The following is a 23,853-nucleotide window of genomic DNA, read 5'->3' as shown; positions in this document are numbered from 1 at the left end:
ACAACAAATTTAGGGGGGGGGACCGTCCCACCCTCCCCAAATTTAGGGGGGGGGGCACGTCCCCCCCGCTTCCGCCGCCTATGCTAATACCTCTCCCCGCACATGCTAAGGACTCCGCACACGGGTGGTCCGTGTTCCGATTTTGGAACAGAAAGTTGTTTTTTTTGCTTATTTTTTTAAACGTTCTTAAAACAATATCTATTTATTTGAGGGTCTAATCAAACGTGGGAAGGCTACCAATTTTGAATGATCCCGATTCTTTATTATTTTTGTTGTAAAATTTTCAAATCGTAGCCAATTGTACGATTGCTATATGACGCCATTACGACTAAAGATTCACAATTCGCTTTTGATAAGCTTCTGATAATGATGATAGAATAAAAATATATATCTTCAAATCTTCATGAGACTATGCCATAAAATGCAGATATCACAACCTTTTTATTCCAAAATCAAGTCGGAGACCATTCGTAAGGTGTTCAGTCGCTTAACACCTCGGTCACATTTGCTCTACGACGGCCATACGACGAGTCGAAAACAGCCGTTTTAACATTTTTTTGTACCAGCTATATACATACATACATACATGGAGGTGGTTTGAATAGAAATGAATAAAACGGCTATTTTCGACTCGCCGTACGGCCGCCGTAGAGCAAATGTGACCGAGTTATCAACTCTCACCTCGGAACTCGGTCATTAGAATAAATGCAACCAGAACAAGCACCAGGAGACGCTTCATTTTTCTTGAAGATTGTTAGATGACAAGCCAAAAAATAACGCGGCAGTGGGACGAATCCGACATGCAAAGGCAAAATGACGATAAATCTCTGCCACAATCTTTCTTTACAAAGAGGCATGTGGATTGGAGTGGAGAAAGCTCTCAATTCTTTTCTAAGATTTTTTTTCATTTTCAGCTCACAATAGGCACACCCTGTGAATAGTTTGCTCCATTGGATCTATTTGATTATACTTCATGCGGTTAAGATACCTTTTTTTTGTTTTTCGTTCACCATGACTGTCGATCGGGATCGGGGGGGGGGGGGGGGGACATACACAAATCTTGTTGTCTGTGAGGGTGGTTCTTTGTTTTGGGAGGGAGGGAGGGGGTGTTTAGTTGAGTGATGAATGTAAAATCTTTATAGGGCCAGAAATTGCGTAAAAGGTAAAATTTATGAAATAAAAATGTGATCGAGCAAAAGGGGTGAGCAAAAAGATTGAGCTGTTTGATATAAAAATCTAATTTTGTTAGAGATTTTGAAATTAATCTTTTCTCCTTTCTTCCTTCATCGAGAATTGTTTTCGGGGTTCGTGCCCCGCACCTTCAGGCGGGCGGGGGGGGGGGGTAGGAATTAGTCATTAAAACTGAAATTTTAAGTATGTTAGCCTTATTTTTACAATACTTGTTACTACGTATAAACTAAACTCCTCAAAAAAAGTTTGGAAATCCGACTTTGATCGATAATTCCTCCACGTTTTTTTTGTAAATATCAACTGGTAATTAATATCAATGAATAGATCATTTAATTTTCTTTAAAATGATACTCTACATGATATGATTATTGCTCACATAGAGGTGCAGTGCATTGAAATGTGGGGGCAAGTTCAAAATTAAAAAGTTGCAAAATGACGCAATATTGAAAGTCACTGTTCTTTTTTCCGTGGTGATGAGTGAGTTTCTCAGCAGTTTCTTTTGTTTTCATGCACCTTAACATCAAAATTAACATGGAATCAAACACATCTCTACACAAGCAAACACATAACAAACAAACAAACAAACAAACAAACATGCATGGGTATTTCAAACCACGACGCAGTGTTATCACACAGAACCATCACTACATAAACCACAACAAAACATAAAAAAAAATTAAGTAGGGGCGTGATTTGAATAGATTTTCATCTCTATTGACACAGACAAAAGAATCATGTTCTGTATTGACCCATCATGACTATTTCTGCTCGTTTTGCAGCTTTTCAATTCAGACCTCATCCAACACTTTTGAATCCTGCTCTTTTCGTAATTGCATGATCATAACAAGCATGGAAACATTTTAAAGAAAATTAAATGATCTTTTGAATGTTATCAAATATGCATTGTGTAAAATTGGGAGTGGGGAGAAATTAATGGCCAAACTCAGATTTCAAAACTTTTTTTATTTTGCTCGTTTCGCAGCTTTTCAATTCAGACCTCATCCAACATTTTAATCATGCTCTTTTCGTGATGGTATCATTGTAAAGAAAATTAAACGATCCTCTGAATGATGTCAAATATGCATTGTGTAACATTTGGAGTTTTGAGAAATTAATGGCCAAACTCAGATTTCCAATCTTTTTTGAGGGGTTTATATTCAAAATGTGAGCGCAAAGAGCGAGCTGAATTATTTTGATAAATTGACCTGAAAATGAGCCATTTTGAGGACTCTTGTCAGTTTTCAGGGTTACCCTGTTATACAGTGCGTATCAAAAAAAAGTTTACACTTAGAAAAAATCCTGTAAAATTATATATTTGTAATATCCTGACGATTTTTCCACATTTTACCATTGGTACAGATCCATTTAAGCAAATGACGATATAACTGTCGAAAAATATTTCCGCTTGAGTGAGCACCACTTACTTTTGAAAAGTTGGTGAAAAATGATTTGCGCAGAACTTTGAAATAGTTATGCGAATAAAAGTAGACCTTAATAATGAAGAACACATGGAAATCAGCAAGTAAAATTGGAAATTATCTTTTACCTTTTTAAACTTGTTTCCTTGCCCAAAACACTTCGAAGAGTGCATTGCGCCCCATCCCACTCCCCCACACACCGAGTCCATCGTGACGATATTTGCTTTACACTGAGCTGTGATTTACATGAAATGGCTTAGGCTTGATTTTCATTTTGTTAATCATTGCCAAGCTTGGGAAAAGTGTGGAGAAACAAGTATTAAATGAAAATGAAATGTAAACCAACTTTAAATGATAAGAACTTAGTGAAAAATGCTGGAGATATCTGATATAAACTTTTGTTCAGATTCAGTTATGTCCTCAGATCCAGCTGGCACAAAAAGGGTAAAGGTTGTGCTTACTAAGTGTTGAAATTTCAAATTTGGGCGGCAAAATTGTTACAAAATGCTTGAATGTATCCGTTTTATTTCAATTGGCTAAAAGTGCCAGGGAAATTTATGAGAAATGCTTCGCAGGGTAAGTTTGATTTCGCCCTTTCCCCTTGACACAGCGTGAAAACAAGCATTTCTGTGAAAACAGATTTCTGCGAGCTTTACAAAAATGGACAGTGCTCACTCAAGTGTAACATTCTGTCAAAACTTTTACTTTCATTGGATAGATGAGACCCAAACCCATAATTATATGTGAAAAAATTACCCACATGTTGTATATTTTTTAATTCCCAGGGCTTTTTCAAAGTGTAAACTTTTTTTTGATACGCACTGTATACACTTTTCAATTTCATTCCTCATTTCTTTTGCACGTTTTCTTGTTATTATTATTATGATCATAATATGATCGTGCGATTGTTATATGGCGCCATTGCGGCTAGATTCACAATTTGTTTTTGATAGCTTATGATAATGATAGTAGCATATAGATATTTATATTCAAAGGCAGATTTGAATATATTCATAGATTTTATTTAGAATTTTACAAAGTAAGATTGTTTATGTCTCAATGTTTGAATCAAATTTTACAACCTTTTTGTTCCAAAATCAGGCAGTAGACCATACGTAAGGTGTTCAGTGTGGCCTTAGTCATGTTAGTTCTCATCTCGGAACTCAGTTAATAGAATAACTGCAACCAGAACAAGCACCGGAAGACGCTTCATTTTTTTGTGAAGATTGTTAAATGACAAGCCCAAAAAAGAATGCTGCAGTGGGACGAGTCCGATATACGCAAAGGAAAAATTACGATAAATCTGCTGCAGTGGGGCGAGTCCGATATACGCAAAGTAAAAATTACGATAAATCTCTGCCACAACCTTTTTTTAAAGAGGCATGGGGATTGGAATGAAGAAAGCGCTCAATTTTTTTCTCCGAGATTTTTTTTTTATTTTCAGCTCACTGTAGGCACTCCCTGTGAATAGTTTGACCCCCTTGAATCTATTTGATGATGCTTTATGCGGTTAAAAAGTTATTTTTGTTGCTGTTTTGGTAATCATGGCTGTCGATCGATGATCAGGGGTGGGGGGTGACATACACAAATTTCGTTGTCTGTGAGGGTGGTTTTCTTGTTCATTGAGGTGGGGGGGGGGGGGGGGGGTGGTAAGTGGAGTATTGAATGTAAAATCTTTATGGGGCCAGAAATTGCGTAAAATATCAAATTTGTGAAATAAAAGATGCGAGCGAGCGAAAGGGGAGTGCAAAATTTTTCAGCTTTTTGATACAAAAATCTAATTTTGTTAGAGATTTTGAAATGATCTTTTCCCCTATCTTCCTTCATCGAGAATTTTTTTTTTTTTTTTGGGGGGGGGGGTTCATGTCCCCAATCTGTAGGCCAGGAGGAGGGGGTAGTCCTTAAGACTTAAATTTTAAGTATATGTTAGCGTTATTTTTCTTGTTACTACTACGTACATAAAATATATTCAAAATGTGAGCGCTAAAAGCGAGCTGAATTATTTTGATAAATTGAAAATGAGCCATTTTGAGGACTCTTGTAAATTTTCAGGTGACCCTTTTAAACGCTCTTTTCAATTTCAGTCCTCATTTCGTTTGCATGTTTTCACCCTATTACTATTATGATCACAATCTTCAGATGATTCATCGTAAATATGATTATGCTCAAATACTGGGGAATGATAGCACAAGCCACCTCTTCTTAGATATTGGGGGATATTTCCCCACCCTCTCCCACCAGTGATAGACACCCATGTTGGCCAGTCCTTCAAAAAAGGCTTGCGAATATAAAGTATTTTTGCTTCAAGGTTGATCGCTATGCAAGCATTAGCGACCTTCACTCTGCGACGTGATTTTCCACCCTTTTGATCTCTTTGATCACACTTTATGCAAAGAAATCAATATATTTTGCTCTCTCTTTTTTTGGGGGTAATCTTGCCAGCAAAGCTTGAACAGGTTTATTTTCTTATTTTTTACTATTCATACTTCACGGATGATCGCTATGCAGGTATTGTCAAGTTGAAGCGGTGTACACCGAATAATATTTACTCTGATCATGATAAAAGAAGCAGGCGTCATAGTTGGAGCCGTAATCTCAGATTATAACAAAGGGATTGTGAACTTTTAAGGTGCACAAGTCTTCCCACGGTTATATTTTCTGCGATTGTATAACGACGTCGATGAATGAAATGATATTTGAACAGATACAGTCCTGTCATTGGTTTTACATTGAGCGATAGAGCCAACCAATTTACTAGATAATTTTTATTAAGATAAAATCCCGGGGGGCACTTACATTGACGAGTGGATACCATGCGCGACCAAAAAAAAACACGTAAAAAGGATGTCTTTTTCACGATAGGGCACGTTACGTACGTAACGTGATAAGGGTGTCAAAAACACAAAAATAATGAAAAAAGGGTATCTATTTCGCTAGGAAAATTACGTGTTTAGGGTCGAATTTGCGGGGATGATAAAACAAAATCAAAATGTTTTATAAAGGATGTCCTTTTTGCCCCAACACTACGTGTTTAGAGTCCCGCCGATTTGCGCGAGGTGTAGAAGGTGGGGTCGTACTAAACGAAATAAGGTAAAGCCGACGACCGAAGGACTCGTAACAATAAAACATTCCTGTACTTGGTTAGGGGTTCATTTCAGGGAATATTTGCCAAGAGTATCGTTTTGTTTCCAATACTTGTTAAGGGTAGGGTTTCGCACGCCAATACTTGTTAATGGGTGCACTTTCAGAATATGGAAATTACGTGTTTAGGGTGCTTTTCGAGACCCCATGGTCGCGCATGGTATGCACTCGTGAATGAAAGTGGCCCCCCGGGGATAAAATAACCAGTATAGTAAAATACTCTGAAAAAGATATAATATCATGCAATGTATTGTTAACGTAAAGTTTAATTTCTGTAATTAATGCCGAATTCGGCTCTTTACTCTTCAATACGTGCCCTCTCCTAGATAGTAAGACTTGATATTTTTCTGGGTCCATGTACAATTCAACAATTGCAGATTCACTCATATGTCACCACTATTTGTTGAACGTGAAGTGAAATAAATAAAATTCTATTAATTAATCAATCATGTTGGGCCGTTTGATATTATATTTTTTTTGTGAAAAAAATGCGCTATTTGTGTTCTGTCGGCCAATTTTGGCTATCATGCAAGAGTGATTGATACGGTACCCAAAAGAAGCCACACCCGGTCGGAGTTTCATAAAGCTGTTCGTAAAGCCCCTTTCACAATTGGTGGGACGAGTCTGCTAACAACCGTTGCGACTCTGTGCAACATATATTTCGACCAAAATGATCGCAAACGATCGCACGAGCAATTGTGAAAGCCCCTTTCGCACTGCTGGCGATCCTTCCTCCTGTTATATGATTCATATGTAATTGATTTATGAAACACCCACCTGTTTTTATCGGTGCGAAACGCAAGACCGAAGAATTCGTGAAGATTCCTCAGTCTTGTGAACGAAGGTAATTATATAGACTATAGAGTCGTTGCAATTCAGCATTACAATTGAGAAATGCCATATCTGATCCAGGTAATTCGATGCGTCAATTAAAAAAAATCCATGCAAATCAAACATCAAATAGCAATTAATATTCCACACACATTTCCATGATTCTATTTCCTTTTCTTTTCTTACCTTTATTACAAGCTTATAATATGCCGTATATATTTTTAATTCACCATTCTTGTTCCATTACCCTTATATTTAAAGAGGGAGCGATCTGACCAACACTGAACAAGACTTCACTGAATATTGCATTATGGGTAATATAAGGTTGCACTGTGCCAGCGCGAACTGCGCGCCAATGCAAAGCGCGGTCGTGGCGCCTATCTATAGTCGCCGATAAGGTGCATAGTAGCTTGCATTGGCTCAAACTGCTTCCCATACGTGTTTAGGTTTATATAACTCTATGCTGCTTCCCAACTGGCGCGTCGCGGCGCGTAACGGCGCCAAATATTGACTTTGGCGCGACGAAATATTTGACACTGTTATACACGCGCCACCACATGGCAGTTGGGACTCTTGCGAAGCAGTTTGGGCCACTACAACGCCATGCACGCGGCACATTATTGGAAACACCGTAACACCACATCCGCCTTGCGTTGCCGCGAACTGGCACCAACCATGCCAACTGACGCCGGCCCAGTGGATTCTTTGCATTAGCATTAATGCACAAATATGCTTTATTCCATACATCTTGTAACAAAATACAAAGAGAATACTAAACTCTATACATCATTTTGTTCAAAATTTTTTTACGCATGGAAAATAAGCGATTCATAGCAGTGCCAAAGAGCCCACCGTCTTTAGCTAAAATGCTTGAAGATGATGGAGGTCTCGAAAGGACACGAATGACTCGGGAGGGAGGGAAAAGTCAATCTCTGCCACGAACAAAAAGAAAGAAAGAAAAGTACATAGATATTTTACTTGTGTGTTTAATACAGATAGACACACGAATGTGTCACGCAGTCAAACTATATGATTATATTGGCAACCCCTGCAGCCCTGAACAATAGACATCTCATAGAAAATACAACTTTTTAAAAATTGTTTTGCTTGTTAAATGTTTGTTACATATTCTGTTTGTCGTATTTTCTTTGCTAATCTGTTTATGAAAAAGGCTAAGAGATAAATAAATGAAAACGAAACTAAATATGTGTTGATCTGTATATATTGTTCAATTTTATATCACCGCGTAGAAAATACGAAAAATACAGTTAAATCTTGATATAAACAATAATCGTGTAGCAAATTTCTACGTACAATATGTATTCAAAACCATTGTATGTAGCTTAAAATAACCGATCAATGTTGGAAATGGAGAGTTCCACTGCGAAGCTGTGTTTGTAGTAATTATGGACCCCCTCGTCAAACCTTATCAACTTTGAACCAGGCTGAACTTGCCCTTTAAACATTTAATTGATCAACATGCTCATTCGTTTTAACAGAAATTCTCTTATAAGGCTTCTATTACAATTTTGCCGGGTTTCTATCAAAACTCCCAATGAAAACGGACCCCTGATAATTTTCATAATAATGATGCAAAATTGAATGGGCTTTCCCCCAAAAGGTTCTTGATGTTATAAGGATGAATTCAGCAGTGTATCAGAGTGACATTTTTGGAGTGCCTTGAGATAATATTACAATTCTATCTTGCGTTCAATCATTTCAGGTTCAAAAAGCAGTTTTCCATCTTATCGATCTTTCTGATGAGTCACGGTCTTGTCCAATTCGTAAAGTTCGTCTCTAACTCCGATCTCATTTTTCTCTGAAAAAAAGAAAAGAAATTAAAATGTATTCACACATAAATGCTCTATATGAAGGGAGAGACCCATCTGTATCTATTTTCTAAGTATGTAACATTTGTAATCTATTTTTCTTATGAATTAGGCCCTATCATTCAGAAATTGTTCTTGCAGTGGCTTATACTAATCAGTCGGGTCGCGTGCGCGTGCGAAATCACTTGGGTTTTAGATTTTTGGCTTCCGCCGCCTGTGGCTCTAAGGTTAAATTTAGCGTGCAATAGCATAATTATACGTGTAGGAATCATTTCACCTCATGAAATAGTGAGAGCTTCCAGATCATTTCATGTTACATCAACAGTATTATGATATTCGGCCTCATGAATATTTAATATCTCATTGAAGCCCTCGCTGGCGCGCTCATGAATGGTTTTCAACGACCCAAAACAAAAAAGACAACAATAAAAAACATAAGAAATTCCGTGAAATTCAAGTTAGGTGTCAAGAGGCTAAATCGAGAGAAAAGAAACGACGATGACCCCCCCCCCCGAAATTAAAAAGGAATCATGTACGATTTACATTTACATCGAAGAGTATACATATAATGTAAAAAGCAAGGCCAAAAATGTAAATATGACTTGGACAAGAATCTTTTTAAGGATACCGTAGACCTTAGAAGTTCGTGTGTTTGTGACCAATAAATTCAGTTCTGTATCTCACGATCAAAATTCGAGTGTGTGGAGAGAGAAGTACGACTGATAAGTATAAGCTCTTGCAGTAAAGTTCAAGTCCAACAATAAGTTGATTCGAATAAAAAAAAGAAAATGAAACAGGAAGAACATAGACAATCTCATCAGATCAGACGCAAATGAGGAAAGTTATGACATTTGAAAAATAATGTTCGTTTGAAATACCTATTCTTTTCATGTATTCCATGGAGTTCTCAAAATATTCTTTTTTTCAGGTCAGATCGTCAAAACTTATCAGCCGGCGCTGTGTGCTCGCATTTTCATTAGCATTTACAGGCCTACTTTGACATTAATATTAACAAACTACTTAAAATTCTTCTTTATGACAATTCATCAATGTCAGCTAGCACTTCGTGCTCGAACTAATTAGTTCCATTTGCGTCTTGTTCATAATCAAAAACATTGCTCAGAATGGTTAAGGACAAAATTCCCGAAATTTCTATCACATTTAGCTCGCTCCCTCGCTCCTCGCGTTCGCATTATTCAATCAGGGAGAGACATTCCATTTGTTCATAAGATAAAAGCTAGAAAGTCACAGTTCGGACAACACCTGAAAAAAAATCAGCTTTTAGTATCCCTAAATTAGACCCCAAAGTAGCCAATCTGGAATACAATTATTGGAAATGGTTTTTAACTGATAGAAGGTATGGATGTAAACATTTACCAAAAAAGTTATGAGGAATACGGGTTGGGGAAAGTGCTTTTTTTTAAAGGTCAATGGTCAATGACCTTTTCATATATACTGTATAATGGTATCTTTGAGATGGAAAGGCGCAGGTTGGTGATAATAGTGTGAAAATGCATAAATTTTTACCAGAATCTCAAATTACAAATAAAATTCAGTACCTAGAATGCACATTCCCCCATAAATTTTAAGGCCAAATGTCAATGACCTTTTATACATCATATACCATATTCTATAATGGTATCTCTAAGATAAAACGGCGCAGGTTTGTGGTCCTGGTGTCAAAAATATACAGATTCTTACATGTAGATTAAATGAAATAGAATTAAGCATCGAGAATTCACGTTCACCCTTAAAATTTAAGGACAAAGGTCAATGTTCTTTTTGAAATAAGATAGTGATCTTGGTGCCAAAATGCAAAAAATTGTATACAAGTAAATGTAGATTAAACAAGACCAAAATCAGTATAAAGAATAAACTTTCATCCTTGAATTACAAGATCAATTGAAATATAGTATATATCTATATAAATATATATATATATACATATATGTGTGTATACATATATGTATAATCTGTATGACATAAAAAATAACAACACATTTATCCTTTGTGTTCATATTTTATTTGTGATAATGTAAATAAAGATGGCTAATTTGTAATGAAAACATGGAGCTTTCATAATTTCAGTCTGAAATAATGAAGGTCATGAAGAAAGTATTTAGGGGTCAGAGGTCAATGAACTCTTTCCAAAATATCAGTGGAAATTAAGAAAAAAAAAGCTGATAACCAAATAACGCTTCTTCATATACTGCGATGCATTGCCAAGCAATGAAAAAAAATAGATGAAAGTAATTGTATAATTTGAAATGATTTTTATCTTAAGCAGCAGCATTTAATGCGTCATAAAATCTAAATCAAGGTTGTGTCTTTTTCTCTCCAGCGATAGTCCACTCACCTCATTGCTATAATAATTACTATAAACTATTAGTTTAATCTTCTGAAAATTGATACGATAGGTCTAACTCTCTTGTCACAACTAACACCATCTGAGAGCATTTCTAAACAGCAGAGGGATGACGATGAAGATGAAATGAAGGACATCATTAGAGCTGCAGCTTTTGTCATAATAAATGGCATGTATCTCAACTTCTAAAAAGATGAATTCCCGTATTATTATTGATTACCTCTCATTCCGAGCTACCAGAATCTCTTGAGATGCTAAATCTGCAGGACAAAACTTCATATCTGCTCTCTAGCTGCCGTACGTCACCCATGATGCTTTTTTACTAGGTATCAGCTTGTACAAGGATCATGTTTTTGGTCCAGAGCAACTGATTGCTATCATGCACAAATTAGGCATATAATATTGAAATTCAAAGGGTGATAATAGCTTACAAGTACACATCCATCGACCTAACAAAACTCCTACAGGACCACTCCCAGTTCTGTGCAACCAAGCTGTGCAACATATCAGTAATAAAATAAATATTGGTCTGATATCCCTTGACAGAACATTATGCTTTCATTGAATGGGCCAGATCAAAGTCCTGAAACTGTCAGAAGGTTTTCAAGTTTTTAATTACTCCTTGCTAAAGTTGAGACACTTAACTTCATTTACTATGACAAAAGCTGCAGCTCTAATGATTGCCTTATTTTAATTCTTCATCATTGTCCCTGGTTCGATGAAAATGTTTTTGGATGATGCATATCCATTCCATTTACAGATGAAGTTATAGTTTACAGTATTGATTGTAGCATTTGAGGTAAGTGACCTATTGCTACAGAGAAATAAGTACCTTGATTTAGATTTATGAAATGCATATCTAAATGCTGCTATTCTAGACAACTTCACCATTTCTAATTATATCATATTTATTGTTTTTACACTTTTGGCAATGCATTACTACAATGTATATTAAAAAGTGCTATTTGATCTCAATTTCACCTCGAACCTGTATTTTGACATCATCATTGGTCTGTTAAATTTCTGTTCATTTTCCACGCAGATCTGTCTTTTTCCCATCAGAATCACTATATACCTACATGCCACAATCAAGTTATCGACCTGTTTACGTAAATTCCCTGCCATTATTGACATAGTTGATTGGCCTCTAACCCCTAAATATATTTTTCATTTTCATTTTTTATCGCCCAGTAGCTAATTTAAAGTTTCTAGGCAAGTTAACATGGTTAATCGAAAGAATAATAGCCTCCCGTCTTCAAACTTTCTTAAGTGTCCATGATTTCATGATACCCTATCAATCTTCCTACAAGGAAAAATATAGTGTGGAAACTGCTCTTTTCATAGTTCAGAATGATATTTTAGTAGAAATTGATAAAGGTAAACTTAATGGACTAGTGTTGTTAGATCTTAGTTGTGCCTTTGATACCGTTGACCATCGTATTTTGAAAAGTAGATTGAAACAGATTGGTATTGTTGGTTTGTCTCTTCAGTGGTTTCAATCCTACCTGTCCAGTAGATCTCAAGCAGTTCATGTTCAAGATGCAACATCTTCAGCTGTAACCCTTGATTTCTCAGTTCCGCAAGGCTCAGTATTAGGCCCTCACTTATTTAACGTGTATATCATGCAACTTCATGATGTGATTAAAAGACATAATATTAGCCATCATATGTACGCAGATGATTTACAATTGTACTTTCATGTTCTCCAATACAAGAGCACTTTGATAGATGTATTGAGGATCTCGAGGACTGCATCTCAGATATACGGAAGTGGATGAATGATTGTTTTATTAAACTCAATGATGATAAAACAAAATTTCTAATGTTAGGCTATAGGCAACAACTAGCAAATATAAATATCAGTCATATATACTGGTCGGCTCAGCTCCTATTTTTCCTTCTGAAAAGGCAAAAAATCTTGGTGTCATTTTTGATTCTACCATGACTCTTGATATTCACATCTCTAATATTGTTAAGTCTGCTAATTATAATCTCCGGAACATCCGTGCAATAAGAAATTATCTAACCCCCAAAACGACTGAACAGTTCGTACATGGTTTGTAACCTCTTATCTTGATAAACGTAACTCCCTCCTTTTTTGCCTTCCGAAGTATCAAATTCGCAGATTACAGGAAATTCAAAACATGGCTGCCCAACTCGTCGCAAAATCTGAACGTTTAACCCCCACTACCAAACTACTTAAAAACCTTCACTGGCTTCCCGTCGAACAACGCATTAAATATAAGATATTGCTTCTAACATACCGTTCACTTCATAACCTTGCCCCTTCATATATTTCCTCCCTCATTCATTCCTCTTCTACTACTCGTACTGGTCTTCGCTCATCTAATTCCATCAAACTAAAGGAACCCAGAAGAGGACATGGGGTGACAAAACATTCTTTGCTGAGCACCCCGTCTCTGGAACTCACTTCCCCACACTGTTCAAATATCATCCTCTCTTCAGTCATTCCAAACAAACTTGAAAACCTATCTTATGTCTCATAACGTCCAATAATATGTGTACCCTAATACCCCCCCTCTCCTATTATGAATTTGAGCGTATTTTTTTGGTTAATATGTGATTTTAAATTTTTCCAATTTACTGTTTATATTTGAATTTATGATGAATTGTCAGGCGCCTTGAGCATTCCTCGGAGTGGATATGTGCGCATTAGAAATATGGTTATTATATTATTATTATTATCATTTCAGAGTGAAATTATTAAACAACCAAGTTTTCATTACAAATAGCTATCTTTCTTTTTATTATTCACAAATAAAATGTGAATATAATGCATTGATTTCTGTTTCTTTTTTTTTTGGGGGGGGGAATCATGCATGGATATATATAAATATTCATTAACTTTTGACCTTTGACTTTGGATATCAAAAGTGAAGGATAATTCTTTATTATTATTTTGTGCCTTTTTATCTTCTTGCAAAAATTGCTTTTTGACACCAAAATCACCAACATGCAGCGTTTTATCTCAGAGATACCGTTATCCGACATATAGCCTATGTAAAAATGTCATTGACCTTCGACCTTGAACTTTATGGATTGATATGCATTCTGGGTACTAAATTCCATTTTATTCCTGTATTCCTGTAAGAACCTCTGCATTTTGACACCAAGATCACTAACCTGTGCCTTTTTCATCTTAGAGATACCATTATACCGTATATGGTATATAATGTAAAAAAAGGTCATTGACCTTTTGAAAGGCTTTGACCTTGAATTTCATTGGTGAATGAGCATTGTAGGTACTTGATTTGCTTTTATTTGATCTTCTTGTAAGAATCTGTGCATTTTGACACCAAGATCACCAATCTGCGCCTTTTTATCTCAGAGATACCATTCTACCGTATATGGTATATAATGTAAAAAAGGTCAATGACCTTTGAAGGGCTTTGACCAAGGAGATGGAGTAACAGCATGCACTTAATGCAATTTCAATCCATTTGAAAAAGCGTCGAAGCCGCTAGCAGAAAGTATGTCAGGCATGCACTTTGCTCAACATCTCTTGAAAACTTTGACGGAGGCTAATTCCTTTATTACTGGTCTTAGAAGCTCGGTCAAGGTATCAAAATTTCATTAAAAAAGCATTGACGAAAAAAAGCGCGATTTTACGTTGCGTAAGGACGTTACGCGCGTGAAAATACGAGCGAAAATTCCTGAAATGCTTAGAATGACCTGAAACGTACTCTACTTTGATCAAAACGTGATTTTGAGCATTTTAAAATTTTGACGCGCTCGTACATGCGCGTCATGACGTGTACATGACTTTTGATGACGTGGACAGCTGACTCGGGATCTCAAGTCAATTTGATGTTAATATTGTTCATTTTTGATGAATGATGACGGAGAATATTGATTGATAATTTGATTTTACAAAATGGCGCGTAGATGACGCCACGATGACCATTTGACGTTGAACTTGATTCGTACACATTGTATGATAACTGTGCATAATTGATATTTTGATGAAAATTATTTGGAAACAAGAAAAGGGTTGAAAAGGAAGAATAAATAATAAAAATAAATAAAAAAGAATATTCGTAAAAACATAAGTAATGATTGGCATTTAGATAGCGCTTTATCAATCTCCGACTGTTCAGAGCGCTTCACAATTATTATTATCCAGTCACTGGATTCATAACATTTCAAGCAGCCTGTTAGGCGCAAACTTGCTAAACCAACCACAATGACGATTGTTTCCTACCGGTACCCAATTAGCACCCGGGTGAGAGTGGCAAAGTGTGGATTGACGCCTTGCGAATGGACGCTAGACCATGTTGGGATTCGAACACACGACCCTCTGATTACAAGGCGAGAGTCAGAACCGCTACACCTATAGGCGCCTCCACGAAGGACATGTTCTAAGAACAAGCTTTTTAATACAAAAGCCTAATTTTGTGATACATTTGTTTATATGAATACAGTACCATACACTCTTAGAAAAAAAAGATTTTACAGAAAGATATAACTGAAATCATTTTGTAAATTGTTATAACTGGAAAGTTTTTCCAAATTTTCTAAAATTTTACAGAACAGGTCTGTTTTGGAAAAAAGGGGAAACAATATTAATACAATAAATTTGTAAGGTTACATACACCAAATAACAATTTTCTATAATTTTACACAAATGCATATAAGACTACACAGTGAAAAAAGATTACAGGTGTTCTCGAGACTGCTGCAGAAATTTTTGTGTTTTTTAGTATAAATTTTCTAACAGTGAAATCATTTTCTTTGTCTTGAGAATTTGGGGATCCATGGCCCTGCCGAGCACCCATCATACATCAGTGGTTGTATCGTGTATTCAGAAATATCAACTTACCATAGCCTTCATGAGCAGTTTTAAAAGAACCACGGCGGCGGCGACCCCAGCTCCGCAGAGCATCCACTCCATCTAGGGATTCAATGTTGAAAGATGTTTGTGTTTTTTATTTTTTCCTAACAAAACAAAGTCTTGCCTGCGTAGCAGAGCGAGAATATAGGCGCCGCTTTTCCGACGGCGACGGCGCACAGTGGGCCAGATTGAGTTGAAAGTGCGCCAAAATTATATTCCGGGTTATATTTTTACTTTGACATGTTGATTAAGATTAATTTCGGGCGTATAATCGACTGAACATAATTCAAAGCCGATATGGCGTCACTTTGATACCAAATTTCGATTGGCTACTTAAAACCTATCTGTGAAAAGACAAATTACGCTAAACAATGTGCAGTATATAAACTTTGTGTTATCTGTTACTTTAACATTGACCAGAGTGAATGTTGGTTTATGCTTCTCACATGCCTAAAAAGTTCGAATGAGATCCTGAAAATGATTTTATGGCATAAAAATGATAATTAGATTAAACAAATACTTACAAATCTAAAAAAAAAATAAACCGTGCTTTATCAAGCGGTGTAGACTTGGGTAAAACGCAGAGTATAATAACACCACGAATGATTTACTATGAGGAGGGTTTTCGGCTAAAATTATTCTACAAGTTACTTTTATCTCTGGAAGAGGGGCGGGTAGCCCTTATGCGTTACTAACCTTTATTTTGTTTGCATTATGCCTGGAATTCATGTCTTTTTCATGGAATGGAAGGGGAATCGTCCTCGCCGTGCAAAAATGAACGGCAATGTACGTACACCCACACGGTGCGCTGCGATGACTGCGCGGTATAAAAATGACCGTTTTTTAAACAGGTTTATGGGGTGTTGTGTCAAGTAAAAGTGGCTCTAACATGAAAACGGGCAAAAACGGGCAGCTAAATTTGGTATCGACTTAAAGCTTAGACATCTGGCAAAATGATGATAGAGTTTAAACGGAAATCCACGGAAATGTAAACTTTTCTAATGTAAATGCAAAAAATGGATTATCCGCATATTTCGAGGAATAATTATCCTATAAACCTCCTGAAATGTGTCTATTATCTACTTTGAACCCTTTTACACGAAAAAGGAATATATCAGGATTATGTGCGTGCCATTTCAGATTCCTACATGAAAACCCTCCAGTGAAATGGCTTGTTTTTCAACTAAGTTGTCATATACGCGGCATTTCGCAAAATGTCACATTTTACGATTTGAGGTAGGAAATGAACAACCTTTATTGAAATAAAATATTTTGCTGGAGTATTCTTCAAAGTGTTGTCTTTCAGCTGGGCATGACAAAATTTAAAATCTGAAATTGCCCAAAATGACTTTTGGCACACTTTTGTTTCACCCCGGGCCATTGTGCGGGGCGTCGTCTTTATTGAAATCCTAACCAAGCTTAAGTTAATGTCATCATAACGTAGTAAATATATGGACCTCGCTCATGAAACTTAGAAATAAGAGTAATCAAGTATTACTAAACATCTTGCGTGAGTTTCGGGTCACATGACTAAGGTCAAAGGTCATTTAGGGTCAATGAACTTGGACCATGTTGGGGAAATCAATATCAAAATCTTAAACATTAGGTTTCTGAAATGTTGTCATAACTTCAAAAAGTATATGGACCTTGTTCATAAAACTTAGACATATTATTCAGGGTAATAGTATATCGCTGAAGATCCTGCCTGAGTTTCAGGTCACATGATTAAGGTCAAAGGTCACTTAGGGACAACGAACTTTGGCCATGTTGGGGTCATTTGGGGAACTGTCATCATTAATTTAAAAGTTTTGCCCCCCCAAACTGAAAGTGTTCCGGCGCGCCTGAACATGCAGTCTCCTAAGTACACCTACAACCCAAGTTTGGTATAAAAGTTACTTACGGTTGCAGTGTTATGTGTCAAAAATTAACCTCAAAATGACCTTTGGCGTTACCATGTGACCTCTGATTGCAGCATATTATGCAGGTCCCCCAAGTCCATCTACCATCCAAGTTTGGTTGAAAACTGACTCACGGTTGCGGAGTGACGGACGGACGGACGACATTTGGATCCCTAAGTCTCGCCTTCACTTCTGGTGGGCGAACCGGCCCGTTGGGCGAAACAAAAAATTGTCCCTGACGCGGAGTATAACAGCGTTTTAATACACCTGTACACCCTCTGGGTTTAGCTTTAAAACGAACAGACTAGAACTTACAGTTATCCATATATTCAGCCAGTAGAATAGCTGCAACGAGATACAGAACCAAAAGACGCTTCATCTTGATTGGCGATTTTGAGGTGATCAATACAGGAAAAGCTCAAGAAATCTCTGTCCTCTGATGGCGAATTAAAAAATGAGACAACTACAACAACGGTCAACTACGATTTCAACGATCCGTTTCTATTATTTGGTCTTTTGCAGTAAAAAAACCTAAACAAACTCGGAACATAATTGAATATTACGGTCCACTGCTTTAGATTTCAAAACAGACTAATAGATTTGGTACATCGCACTCCCCCTGTCTTTTTGGCATTTATTGATGCGATTTCACCAGTTGAAAGAGCCTGTCCTTTAGTCCAGGATAGGCCCCATAGAAACTTGACCAAACCTTGTTTTTTATATATACAATATTTTTTATGGTTTCTTGTCGATTCGAGGGTGCTGATTACGAATCTGAATGATGCCACTCGTGTAACCTTGAGAATTTTCCGCAAATTGGCTATGAAATGCATCAAATCATGTAGCAGGAGTGAAATACTCTCTGAAAAAATAATTTTTGACAAAATATTTATTTTCCTGATATTTGAAATGGCCGCCATAGGCCATTGTATACTCTATTATGTACAATATGAATAGGGAAAACTAATTTTTTTTAAAAGAGCACTAAACCGCAAAAATCGCGATGTATGAACGAACTAATATATGCAAATCATCATTACTTACGAGAAATATAATTTATTATATCATATATGGGAACATTGCTGTATTTTGATATCTAAAATAGCCGCCACTGCCCCAAATAGCATTATGTGCAATGGCAATGGCCGGGGCCAAAAAAAAGAGTGAGCACTAAAATGCATATAAACGAGTGGAATACTGACTAGAGACATCATGTATTTTGAAATTCAAATGGCCGACATATGCCCTATATTCATCATGTACAGTGCGAATGGAGAAACTAATTTTTACACGAGTAAGAAATATAAAATGCATGTAATTGTGATCTACGAGGAAAACTTTGTCTGGCAACATGTTTTATAGCAAGACATATCATTTCTTTTGTCATACATGAGATAAATGCTGTATTATGAAATTCAAACTGGACCCTATTGGTCCTAACAGTATTATCTACAATGTGAATGGGGACATATAATTTTGTAAGAATTTGGATTTGCTTGACTATGACATCCATATAATCCTGCTGTATGAGTAAAATGTTACTTGAAAACACACACACACACACACACACACACACATATATATATATATATATATATATATATATATATATTTAAATTATAGCATTTCTTCTGCCTAGTAGGTGATAAATACTGTATTTTGACAAAATTAACCTCTACAAGCACTAACTAAATTATGTAACATGCGAATAGGGAAACTAATTTTCAAAAGAGTGAGAATCATAAAAATGCATATAACTGTGATGAAAAAGTAAAAATATTGTCTTAAACATCGTGGAGGTAATAAATGCTGTACTTTGAAATCCAAAATGGCCGCCATAGGTTCTAAATATATTGTGTATATTGTAACATGGACATATAATTTTGACAGAATTTTGCTTTGCTTGACTCTAAATATTGCATATAATTATGAATTGTGATGTAAGGGTGAAATATTGTCTAAAACCACGGTTTCTAACTAGATATATCATAATGTTGTGTAATTAAGGTGATAAATGCTGTATTTCTAAATTGAAAAATGACCACCATAGGCACTTATCGTATTATACAATTTGAGTGGAGACAAATAATGTTCACAAAAAGGGCATATGGCATCCATTTTGAATGTGGAAATACAGTATTTATCACCTGAATTACATAAGATATGATATATATTGTTATAGATCATATTTTCAGACAATATTTCACTCATAAATCACCATTTGGCCAAGCAAAGCCAAATTTCTTTTGAAATGATTTGTTCTCATTCACATTGCCTGTAGCGGCCATTTTCAATAATTAACAGTATTTATCCCCTAACTGGCAGAATAAATGTAATATCTTTATAGAGATTATGCTTTCAGACAACATTTTACCCATAAATCATCATTACGTGTATTTATGGTGCTCAATCCTGTGCTTATTGGTTTCCCACTTTGCATTGAACTAAATACTTTTAATGTATATGGCGGCCATTTTGAAAGTCATAATACAGGGGAAGTCCACCCTGAAGAAAACTTTGTTGTAAAAATAGCAGAAAATATTGGTGAAGGTTTGAGGAAAATCCGTCAAAGAGTAAGAAAGTTATTAGAGTTCAAAGTTTTGGATTTGTGACGTCATAAACGAGCAGCTGCCCCATGTGTTATGTAATATAAAATGCATGAATTTGAAATTTTGTATGGTTCCTGATGACTTAATTTTGTTTTTTATTCATGATCGGGTGTGAAATGATTTGTCTATTGATATACATAAGGTACAGTGAAAACTATTAATAATTGTTTTGAGAAAATGAAATTTCATTGATTTTTTACCATTCGCTATGTAGGAATGCTGCTCGCATATGACGTCACAAATCAAATAATTGAAATTCTAATAACTTTTTAATTATTTGATGAATTTTTCTCAAACCTTCGGCAATATTTTTTATTATTTTTTCTGCTATTTTTACAATAAACTTTTTGTCAGGGTGAACTTCCCCTTTAACATAAACTTGAAAATTTGGGTGGTGATACATTTGCCGAAAGTGGACCGAGGCAGCCTAGAGAGCATTATCCCATACACACAAGTCAAGTCCTCTGCCTGATCGTGTCAACATTTTCTATTACTCATTAGCAATAATCATTGTTCGCTCTTTTTAGTCCAGTGGTCAAGCCGGTCTGAGTCCACTTCTGAGTCAAATCCCAAATGCAAGACTGAAGCCGGCTTGAAGGAGCCATTAAACAGAACATTCAAAGGTGGACTTTGAAAAATAGTTTTAATTTCACACTTTGTTGAATACGTAGAGAGCTCAAGAGACGAGCAAAGGAAGAAAGGGCATGAATAACATCTATATTACCAGGTAATGCAATAGAAAATTCACAGTACAATTGGTAACGTAACATGGTAACTATATAAAATCACGTGGTCTCATATAAAGAAGACTTGATATTTTTCTGGGTACTGCAGATTCAACATTTGGAGATTGCCTCATATTTCGTCATTATTTAAATTGCCTTTGATTACTTTGCATTTTTTTAGATTTAGATGAATAGTTATGACATGTCTTAGATTTTACATTGTAATATAATTGCTTTGTCAAACTTGAAGTTTAATAAATAAATTCAATCAATCAATCATATTGAGTCCCTTGAACTCATATCTATTGTATTATGATATCTTGAAAAATGTAAAAAAAAAGTCATATTCAAGATTCAAATTAAAATGAAGATACTTATAGAGTAAAAATGATACTAAGAACCGATAAGAAAATGTCCTTTCTGCGCATGATCAGATGAAGGTCATTTGTACTAAAATGACATGGTGGTTTAAAATCTAATGAGATAAGCACCAACTTTGATGTCTTGATTAATCATATATTCTTTTGAATTGTGTTTTTCATTTACATCCACAAAAAACTACAATGCGTCCACGAACGACTGGTATTTCAAAGTTTGCCAAGTACATTGTGCTACATGCTATGATATGCATGCAAAGTAGGAATGCAACAAATACTTTCATAAAGTGTTCATTGGTGTGCAATTCTAGCCACCTGGTCTATTCAATTTCTTCATCCTGCTATGTAAAATATGCTTACGTAATATCTTGCTTCGAAATCTGCCTATCATAATGAAAGAAATGAAAGGTCATTTGACCAAAATTGTCCATGAAGGAACTACGAACTGGCCTATACCTCCCCATCACATCATTACGTTTCTACAAGCATGAAAATAATAACCAAGCATTAAAGAGTGATAAATTCAGAAAACTATATATTGTATCTATCATAAGTAATGGGATCAATAACAAGACAACAAGAATATCACACCAGAGTGATCACGTGCCATGATATTGATATTGAAATTGAAATAAGCCGAATTTAAACAAAATAGTGCGTAATATTATCTATAAAATGGCTATTCAGATGGAATCAATCAATGAGAAAAATTATCAATTGAAAGACAAAGGAAGATTATGATAACAACACTTACAATTTCATTATGTGCAAAACAGGAAAGTTTATGACATTTGAAAATTCCTTTAAAGGTACTCATTCCTGGGATTCATAAGGGCACTGTTGGAAAGTTTGTTACGTGCTGTTCTCGCCGCCATATTCATAGGAGAGTTTTTGCATTTACGCACCAATTCCTTTGAAAATGCAAGTCAAATCACAATGGAAATCTGAGAGGCTATTGTCAAAAGTTTGTGGACCGGCACGCGGAATTATTTTTCCCCACTAGAGTTCTGGAAGCAATTATTAATATTCATAACTTGCGTATGTACATCTACGCCTAAGGCCAATATAAAGGTACCGGCAATTTGAAGGTGCTGATTCATTCATGTCAACGCGGACGACCACAATAGACCAGTTCGTGTTACTTTATGGACAATTTTGGTCAAATGACCTTTCATTTCTTTCATTACGGTAGGCAGATTTCAAAGCAAGATATTACGTAAGCTTGCCTTAGAGAGAAGGATGAGACTAGCATAGCACATGAAGAAAACCTCCATTTGAGAACACTATACCCCAATATCCCTCAATCAATTCTATTCAAGTACGACAAACCCACTGCCCCAAGCAAGCAATAATATCTAAGTATCAAAACACCTGTTTTTTTTTACTTCGGTCCTAAGATAACACAGCAGCCCGAGCGCGGTCCCTGCAAAGTATGCTGTCATTTTATTTACTTGCTTTCCTTATTTCGAGGTCGATTTTCTTCGTTCGAAATTGAAAATGGACTAACATTGGATTTCTGAATATAATATGCCTTTTATTAACGTGATTAAATATCGAATACAATAATTTAATTCTGAAGGTCCTACTACAGGCAGAGAAGTCTTACGTAATAACACAGCTGTTGTTTATCATTTCGTCCTTGGCTCAACGCTCATTTACTGGCCTGTGGAGGTGAAATTGAGACAACGGTGATTATCTGGCCAAGAAGGGTATATCGGGGCTTGGAAATGTTATTGAGATTTTCAAATGAAAATTGGGGTCTAGAACCGCGGTCTTTCTCCAACCGGAGGTTTGACGTAATGACACCAATGAGCACTTTATGAAGGTATTTGTTGCATTCCTATTTTGAATGCATATATCATAGCATGTTGCAGAATGTACTTGGGCAAACTGTGAAATACCAGTCGTTCGTGGACGCATTGTTGTTTTTGTGGATGTAAATGAAAACCGCAATTCAAAAGAGTATATGAATAATCAAGACATCAAAGTTGGTGCTTATCTCATTAGATTTTAAACCACCATGTCACAATGACCATAGTACAAATGACCTTCCTCTGATCATGGGTAGAATCTTTTGATCATGCGCAGATAGGAACTACGAACTGGCTTATTTTGTAAATCTAGTCCATGCGCATGCGTATAGTTTCATTCCGAAGATGCAAGTCATGAATATTCATACTGGCTTCCGGAATTGCAATGGGAAAAATAATTTCGCGACCGGGACAACAGCGTGGTCTCTGGACTATGGACAGTGACATATTTGCAATTGTTAGTCCAGTGCAAATTTTCCGATGATCTGCTGTCCCGGTCCACCAACTTTCGACAAAAGCCTCTCAGCTTTCCATTGATTGTGATTTGACTTGCATTTTCAAAGAAATTGGTACGTTGTAGAGAGCGACTCCGCAGTAAATGCGAAAACTCTCCACTACGAAAATCGCCGGGGTAATTTGCATGCAGCTGTCAATTATTTCATTTATTTCATTTCCAACAAAATACCAATCTGAAAAAAGGCAGTTTGATCAAAAGAATTAAGTCAATTCAATAACAAAATATATCGTGTATATTATCATCATTACTTGAAATAACTAAATAGCATTACATCTATTACATCAATAAG

General features: G+C 36.0%; 1 long non-coding RNA gene across 1 annotated transcript; it reads right to left on the bottom strand.

Annotated features, from left to right (window-relative positions):
• Positions 1-7,551: 7,551 nt before the first annotated feature.
• On the bottom strand, positions 7,552-18,060 carry LOC121413693. Its single transcript, XR_005969764.1, has 3 exons — positions 17,841-18,060; positions 15,616-15,687; positions 7,552-8,400 (listed from the first exon to the last, which is right to left on the bottom strand). It is a non-coding gene; the product is annotated as an uncharacterized LOC121413693 (long non-coding RNA).
• Positions 18,061-23,853: the final 5,793 nt, after the last annotated feature.

This window comes from Lytechinus variegatus, chromosome 1, assembly GCF_018143015.1.
Source record: "Lytechinus variegatus isolate NC3 chromosome 1, Lvar_3.0, whole genome shotgun sequence".
Lineage (NCBI taxonomy): Eukaryota > Metazoa > Echinodermata > Echinoidea > Temnopleuroida > Toxopneustidae > Lytechinus > Lytechinus variegatus.
This window is presented reverse-complemented; position numbering and strand designations above follow the sequence as displayed.